General features: G+C 36.9%; 1 long non-coding RNA gene across 1 annotated transcript; it reads right to left on the bottom strand.

Annotated features, from left to right (window-relative positions):
• Positions 1 to 6038: 6038 nt before the first annotated feature.
• On the bottom strand, positions 6039 to 7279 carry LOC110015931. Its single transcript, XR_002874162.1, has 3 exons — positions 7136 to 7279; positions 6838 to 6910; positions 6039 to 6398 (listed from the first exon to the last, which is right to left on the bottom strand). It is a non-coding gene; the product is annotated as an uncharacterized LOC110015931 (long non-coding RNA).
• Positions 7280 to 8582: the final 1303 nt, after the last annotated feature.

Raw genomic sequence — 8582 nt, 5'->3', positions numbered from 1 at the left:
ATTGTTTGGTTTGCCTCTTAAATAAATTGTCATCTGTCATAGATTCCCTAACTTTTTCTAAAGGAGGGACTGTTTGCAAAATAAAACAGTAGACCTAAGACAGAGAACAGGCTATAATAAAAGCTTGTTTTACATTCATTTTTAAAATGTTATAAATTACTTGAATTTTTTTTCTAAAACCCTTTTCAGATTTGGCTTTTTTCGTTTTTTATGTTTAGTTTTTGGAGAGGTGGTTCCAAAATAAAACATCTATAAGTCTAGATTTTGTTTTTATGAAAATAGCATTTCATTTCTCTCAAAATAATACAAACTAAGTCAGTTTTGTAAGTCATTAAACGTTTGGGGGTAAATGGTTGTTACCTTTAAGTATTACTTAAAAAAACACAATACTGTAACCAAGTCATAAGACTTCTATAATTTTAATTGGTAAATATTTGATTTCTGGGATCCCTTTGTCCAGGGCTGATTAATAGATAAGATTTTCTTTGGAAGCAATAATATTTAATTTGTGAATGTTTTACAGTTTTTCTAGATACTTTTCTTGACAGCTGCTTTCCTTTTCTCTAAACTGTGAACACAAAACCCAATTTTCAAGCTACAGCCACAAAACCTCAGACTCTTCTTGCAAAACCAAACTTTGGCCTCAAAAAAGTTCAATCTGTTTTAAAACTGAACTTCGTTGTGAAATTGTGTGCAGAGTCAGTCAAAATTAAAAGTAACATTGAACAGTCACTAAACACTAGAAAAATAGAAAACACACATGGCAGGACATGAAGCTGGAGAAACGAAAGTTTAGTGTTGACTATAACCCAAAGGTGCAAAGGGTGTGGTAGAGATCTTGCATGAGACCAGTACCATCTTGTCCAAATGACTTCAAGGACTGATCACTCATTTGATGAAGATGTTGAAGAGGCTGGTGCTTACCCATTACTGTCAATGGACCCACAGCAGTTCCGCTGTGCAGGCAGATGTTATCATCTTCCTCTCAACTAGAGCTCTATCACATCTGGACAAAGCTAACAGCACTGTATGTCACGTTATTGACCTCTCCAGCAATCTCATGAGGGAGAAGTTTTTGTAACCGAACAAAATAGAATCTCTTCATCAGTGTTGTAAATTTGCATATAACAAAAATGTTAGCACTGCTAAAAAAGCAAGAGAGTACAAAGACCTGATTTAGTGTAAATTGAACCACGTCTATCAGTGTGGAGAAACCAAAGAGCTGGTGGTGCACTTCCCCAGACATTTTTGCTCTGATTCACCACTGGTGAACATTCATGGAAAGGACTTAACAATTACAATATTAACAATAAACTAGACTGGTTGTAAGTTTAAACTGTCCACAAATTTACCCCTTCCAATCCATCTTCCAGGATTCAAAATGCTTCAAGGTGCCAACACTTTCATCAACCTTGACCTACGGAATTTATGTTACAGACATGCATCAAGAAGAGGATTTCACACCACCAGTGGTCACTACAAATACTCAGCTATGGCATTCCAATTCACCAATTCTCCAGAAAGTTATGGTCAACAGTTTCATTGGCAATTTATCTATTACGCTTTTGTTTGTGTTTACCTCAATGAAATCCTTTTGTTGTGAAGAAGAGCACATCCACCACATGTGGAAGCTTCTACAACAGCTGCTACAGAACTGTATCTTAATAGAAGCTGAGAAGTGATAGTTCCTTCCATCTTCCACATCCATCTTGGGTTTAATTGTTTCAGATCAGTTATTTAGTTTTGAGGGTCAAAATGGATCCACCAGGGTTGAGGCTGGGCTGTCCTAGCTCCAAAGCACCACTCCAACCTTTTCTTGGCTTTGATAATTTTTTACATGAATTCATCCAATGAAATAAAAAGATTGTTCCCTACCTTGTACTCTAACCCCCTCCATGTGGCCTTTTGGGTGAACTTCTGGAGCAGATCAGGTTCTCAGCAAACCTCAGACCATTTTCACCGCTGCTCCAGTGCTAACTCTTCTAGAAAGCCACAACAAAAACACTTAGGGATAAAAAAGGACGGCGTTCTGACGAAATGTTCAATTTCTGTTGTTAAAATTATAACAAGATGTCAAATTTTGGGTGGAAAATGAACTGGAAGGTTAAAAATAATTCTTAAAAGATTATGATTTATGGTCAAAACAGTAACCCTTTTTCATAAAAACTGTATCATTGTAACAGGTCTCATTGTCCAATAAGCATTTGATCAGGTGAAGGGGAAAAAATGCTGCAGTGTTTGCCAGGTTCTTAATGGAGAGGGGATGAACTCCTGAGTCCCCATCAAACTTTTTGTGACGATTTCATGATGAAGAAAGGCTAAAAGAGAAACAGATGTGTCAGAGTTTAGTCAATCATCTGCTGGTGTGACAGCTCCTATCTCCACAGATCTCCCTGAGGCTGCTGCAGGACCAGAGTTCATCCGCTTGTGTTGTTAATGTTTGGTGTCACTAAGATTATAATCTGAGTGAGACTCAGCATGATGACACTCCTGTGATGCTAAGGTTCAGAGCTCAGATTTAAAGGCGTTGTTACAAGGTGGTACTATTTAAGAATTTTAGACTGAAAATTTTATTTGTATGTGCAAGACAACCAGCTTCATGAAATGTTCTATTGGCATAAAACAAATATCTAGAATTACATTTCAATATATGATTAGATTTGTTGATAATTGATATAGTTTTTGATACTTTAGTTTGTGTGTGTCTGATGTGTGGCTTCCAACACAATTAACTATCAATAATAATTCCTAGAAATTTAAGCTCTTCTCAATTGTAGCATCCTTAATTTTTATTACAGACTCTGGGATGAATTTATAATTTCCAAAGAACTTTAATTTTATTTTGCTTACATTAAGAGATAATTTATTGCTGCCCATCTACTTTTGAAAATTTATTTAACCTAATATTTATCACGTTGATCAACTCTTTACAGTTGTCGCTAGAAAAAAATATACTGGTATCATCAGCAATCATTGACAACTTTAATGATTTTAATACATTGAGTATGTCATACAAGTCAAACAATTTAGGACCTAATATTTATCCTTGTGGGAGACCACAAAAAATCATTCTGGTCTCTGACGTTGATGGACCCATCTTTTTTTTTTTTAACTTGTCCTGTCCAACCGCTGAGCAAGCAGATCAGAGCTGAAGGCCTCTTGTGTTGGACAGATTTTACTGTTACAATGGGGGTTTATGGATCTTCGGACAAACATATTGTATATTTGTATAAACCCCTTTTGTATTTGAGACTGTATTTATGCTAATTATATTTGAATGCATTCCTTGTTGGACCGGATGGAAGAAAAGAAGAGATAAAGAGTGGGATGTTAGAGATGGGGGATAAGGAGATAGAGTGGAGGATGGACCTAAAATCACAAACTGTTTTCTCCCTTCCAATCCAGTTTAAAACGACACCTATTATGCCATAAATTTCGACTTATAAAGTAAAATGGTATGATCTAATGTACCGAAGGCTTTCTTCAAATCCAGAAATACTTCAGCAGTATCTTCTTTTTGTCCACAGCATATGTAATTTCTTCCACAGCACTGATTATTCCTAGTGATGTTGAACTCTTTTCTCTGAATCCATATTGCCTATAATTGAATACATTGTATTTATTGACAAATACCAGTCACTTATCATAGACTATTTTTCTTTTTAGAAAACCGAAGAAGAGAATCGGGTCTGTAATTTGTTATTATTTGTTTTTCTCCATTTACATATATTGGAATTACTTTTGGGATTTTTTCTTTGTTTTGGGAAGGTGCCTGTTTGTAATGAAAGTTTACATGTGTACGAGTGTGTGTATGGTTTCTGTGTGACCATACAGCGAACCAGCAAACTGTGCAGGGTATTCTCCACCTCCACCCAACAGTATGTGGGTAGACGCCATTAACCCCAGGACCCTGCCCTCGAAAAAGCAGGTTTTAAATATGAAATAAGTTGACTTTTGGAGCTAATTTAACCTTAAACATTTAATTTTGCAGGTTTTATATTACTAAATATTTTCTAATAAATGTTTTCTTTTCTGTTGCTTTTTAAATAAATTCAAATTCAAATTAATTTTATTTATATAGCACCTTTCATGACAGCAAAGACAGCTCAAGGTGCTGTACATAAAAACAAAATCAAATGCAATAAAATACAATAAGATACATTAAATTAGCCCCACACAATAAAATACACAAAGACAAACACCAGTGGGAAAATAAATAAATAAATAAAGATAAACCAGAGAAACCAGAAGGCGCCGTCTGCCCTGTCCTCCTATTGGCAGGGGTGTCAGTATAAAACCCAAATACCCCAGCCAAGGGTGAGAAAACACTCGTAAACAGTCTATTCAATTCAATTCAATTCAATTTTATTTGTATAGCCCAAAATCACAACAACAGTCGTCTCGATGGGCTTCGAAGTAAAACATGAACTTAAAAGGATCACGAATACAAAGAGTTCAATAGGAAAATACTAAAATGAACTAACAAACTGACTAAGCTATACTGGCATCCCTGCCCTTAGACCCCCCTTCACGGTAAGGAAAAACTCCCAAAAAAACCGGATTCCGGAAAAAACGAAGAAACCTCAGGGGTGCCCACATGAAGGAGGGATCCTCCCCCAGGACAGACAGGCGATTTACCAGAACTCTTAGAGAAGAATTAACTTATCTAAATCTACAACTACATATATATATATATATATATATATATATATATATATATATATATATATATATATATATAAAAGTCCAGCAGACGATCTTCAGCCGTGGTTGTGGGGACAGTCAAGGGCGCGAGTCGAGCCGGAGACAGGAACCACAGCCAGGTGTAGGAGCAGGAGCAGAGACGAGGTACACGGCCAGGTACAGAGCAGAGACGAGCCAGAGATGAGCCAGAGGCAGGATCCACAGCCAGGTGTAGGAGCGGGAGCAGAGACGAGGTAGACGGTCAGGAACTGGAGCACAGATGAGCCAACAGGAGTCTGGAAGCACTCCCACTCCCCAGGAGGGGAGAGGAAAAGAGGGACAATACATGAATCGCACTGTACCAAACAGAGGCATGGAGAACTAAATGATAAATTATGATCAAGAATAGAGGAGAGGAAGCGTAGAAGTAGAAAAGAAAAGAGGACAGAACCCCGGAGCACCATAGTTACCCCAGCTTCAACTTCTAGCAGCCTTTTAAAGGAAAAAGTTATTAAGTTTAATTTAAACAAATTAACATTAAGTTAAATAATCTCTAAATACTAACTAGTCTGACAATAAGCCTGTCCAAAGAGGAATGTTTTAAGTCTAGCTTTGAATGTACAAACTGAGTCGGCCTCTCTTACATGAGCCTAATAAAATAAATGGTAAAATATAAAAAGTATACAAGTAAAATTCTAGATTAAACATATATGTATATGATAAAGTGTCATAAAATACAAGACTAAAAATTCTAGATTAAGCAAATAAAATGATAAAATGATGTGATAAAACATCATAAAACATAAAAAGATTGAAGAATAAATATTTATGATAAAATATAATAAAATATGATATTTGATATATGATATAAATGTATTCATCAGGCAAGTAACTTGAAGAAAATGATTTTAGCATCTAAGTTTCTGGTAGTCTTTCAGCATATTCAGTTTTAGCTGTCAGCATTCATGTTTGTTCTCTGTAGGAAAGGCAGTTTTTCTAGTTTATCCTCACATAACCTTTCTTGGCATCTCTGCAAACCTAAAAAGTGTCATACCAAAAACAAAAGATTCATGAATTGTGTTTTTATATAGAAAAGGCAAAGAACCTGAATCCTTTTGTAGCTTCCATGGAAGAAAGACCCCCCGCTCATTGGAGGTGACCTTACACATCACCGTGAGGATGACACGGCTCGGCAGCTGATTCACTGTCAACATGACAGCTCAAGTGCTTTGATGGTGTCAAAGGAGACAAAATGATTCAGCAATCTAAAACCAGGAATCGTGCTGTCTTTAGACAAAGGGCCTCACCATTGAGAATCTGAAAAAAATTCATGCTTGTTTGTTTAAACTTTGATAACTTTCTGAGTTTCTTAATGCTGAAGCTTTACTTCATTGTTGTTTGAACAAAAGAATGACTTCTATTTGAATGTGCAGATCTGGCCTTTTTTTTAAATTAATTTAACACAAAATACCTTTTGGATTCTTCAATGATGAATTTCAGAAAGAAAATCTGTATCTTTTTATTATCATATATTTTATTAAAATTCTGGTGTCTTTGTCTTGAGATTTTCATGGCGAGTTGAGTGGGGACCTTGCGGATCACTGACGGAGCAAGGCTGGAGGTCGTGGCGTGGCTGGAGGTCTTGATGTTGTGGTGGCTTGAGGGATCTTGACGAGAGTTGGACCCAGGCAGGCACTTGGTGGATGTTGCTTGTCCTAGAGACAGGAAGGGTAACTTGAGTAACGGGTTCAGAGACAACGAGAGTTTCATGAACCAAACGAGGAACACATGAGACCAGGTACTTCACCATAGTTGGCAACAAACTGGCGATGACTACTAGACTAGGCCATCTGATATACTGCGGGGTTGATGACGGAAGTGCCGGCAGCTGGGTCCAATCAGTGGAAACAAAGGAAGGGGGGAGAGGACTCCCGGGGTTACCATGACAGTTGGTATACTTTTTATGTTTTATGACTCAACAATGTTTTAATTTGCTTTTATGCTTTTTATTCTTTTACGTTTTATGATTGTGCAATGTTTTGTTTTCCCTGTCTACTGCACTTTGGGCCTCCTTGGCTGGTGGTGGACGGTGTTTTATAAATAAATAAATAAATGATGATGATGATGATGATGATATCTCGTCCATCCATTTACCGAAACAGCTGAAACCCCTTCGGGATCACAGGACTGCTATCCCAGCCACTGGTTGGCGAAGATGGGGAACACCCTGGACAGGTCACCAATGTTCACAGGGCCAGAAAGAAAAGGAAGAAGAAGATGAGCAGAAACTAGAAATGATCAAACTACAGGAAATTCTAAACCAAATAATCATGTTTAATCTGCACATTTTTAGGCTAAAAACTAAATTTCTAGTGATGCACTTTGCCCTAACCTAATTATGTAAAAATTGTTTTCTATTTAAAAGAAATTAAATATATTTATTCAGACTTACATGATGATTTTCCAGCTGGAAGGAAAAGCCTGGATTACAAAAGGTCCCAGGACAGAACGTGATCATTGAAACTCAGGGTCATTCTTTGGTTTCTGTCACCTAAACACAACAGAGGGGATGAAGGCTCAACAGCGCGCTGATGGATGCAGGTGCTGGTTTCCAATAAAGCAGACTAATGGGGCAAATCATTTTCCGTACTCGTTTCTTTCATCTTTCACCCGATGTCTCTGGGATTTGCCTCATCACTTGCAACATTTGTCCTTCCAGAAATGAATCACTTCAAGCAGAAACGTTGGGCTTGTCGTTCATAAGATTAGACTGAAGTAAAAATATAATGTTTGAAACTGAGAAATAAGGAGTTAAAGGAAATAATCTTTTTCTTTGGAAGACGCTGTTAGAGGTTGGATCAATAAAGTTTTATTGGGTCACCTGACATGACCCTGTTTAATCAACCCTATCTATTGAACAAGATGATAGGGTGAAAAATGAATTATTTCAAAATAATTTCTTGGTTTCATATTTGAGACAAAAATCTGCAATTAATTTTAAAAACTGTGAAATTATGTTACAGATTCAAACTCTTAATCCACACGTCACAAAGATTACTTGAAGTTAAAAGATGCTGGAATATGAAAAGAATAAGCAAAATCAAAAGATCTGTGTCGTCATTTACATCCGGATTCACGATTTGAATAAAGTAATACACATAAATGCCATTTTAAGCTTTAATTTTCTTTTATATGTCCTCCACCATCAGAAAAATACCACAAGAACACAGTTTTCATTGAAGTGGGTCTCTTTCATTGGCCGAACCATTGGTGCCTGTTTAAAGTGGATCCTCAGTGATTTTTTTTCTTTTTAAATTAAGGATGTAAATTTTAATGTTATCTTCTCAGCTCATATGAAACAGAGATTCTTTTATACCCTAACCCTTGTGCTATCTTAGGCACTCTAACACTGGGAGTGGGGTCATCTAGACCCCAAAATCTTTTTTCTTCAATGATTTGTGATCTTCACTGGTGTCCATGGATAACACGAAATCCTCTTCTCCTTTATCCACCTTTGTCATGGTAGGGAGAACACGTCAATGTGAGGATTGGGTCATCTGGACCCCATAGGATAGCACAAGGGTTAAAGGACATTTGAGGCAAGTTGGTTCTTAGGTGTTGGACTCAAGTCTGACCTGCTCAGAAAAGCCTGTGTTTGTTTTGGCATTGATTCCAGAGCAAGAACTTCTTCATATAGTGTCAAGAATTTTATAAAGCAATTAGCACTTTGTTTTTGCTGCCGTCATCTCTGCTGGTTTTCTCATCAGTGACCACGTTTTTAAACATATGCTTAATTGGTAATTGGTGGAGTCACCTGCTCTGAGAAATTTCTCAGCCAGAAACCGTGAGTAAATAGCAAAAAGTGGCGTGTAAAGAGTGTATTAGGACACTTCACACTC

The sequence above is a fragment of the Oryzias latipes genome, chromosome 11 (genome assembly GCF_002234675.1).
Source record: "Oryzias latipes chromosome 11, ASM223467v1".
NCBI lineage: Eukaryota > Metazoa > Chordata > Actinopteri > Beloniformes > Adrianichthyidae > Oryzias > Oryzias latipes.
This window is presented reverse-complemented; position numbering and strand designations above follow the sequence as displayed.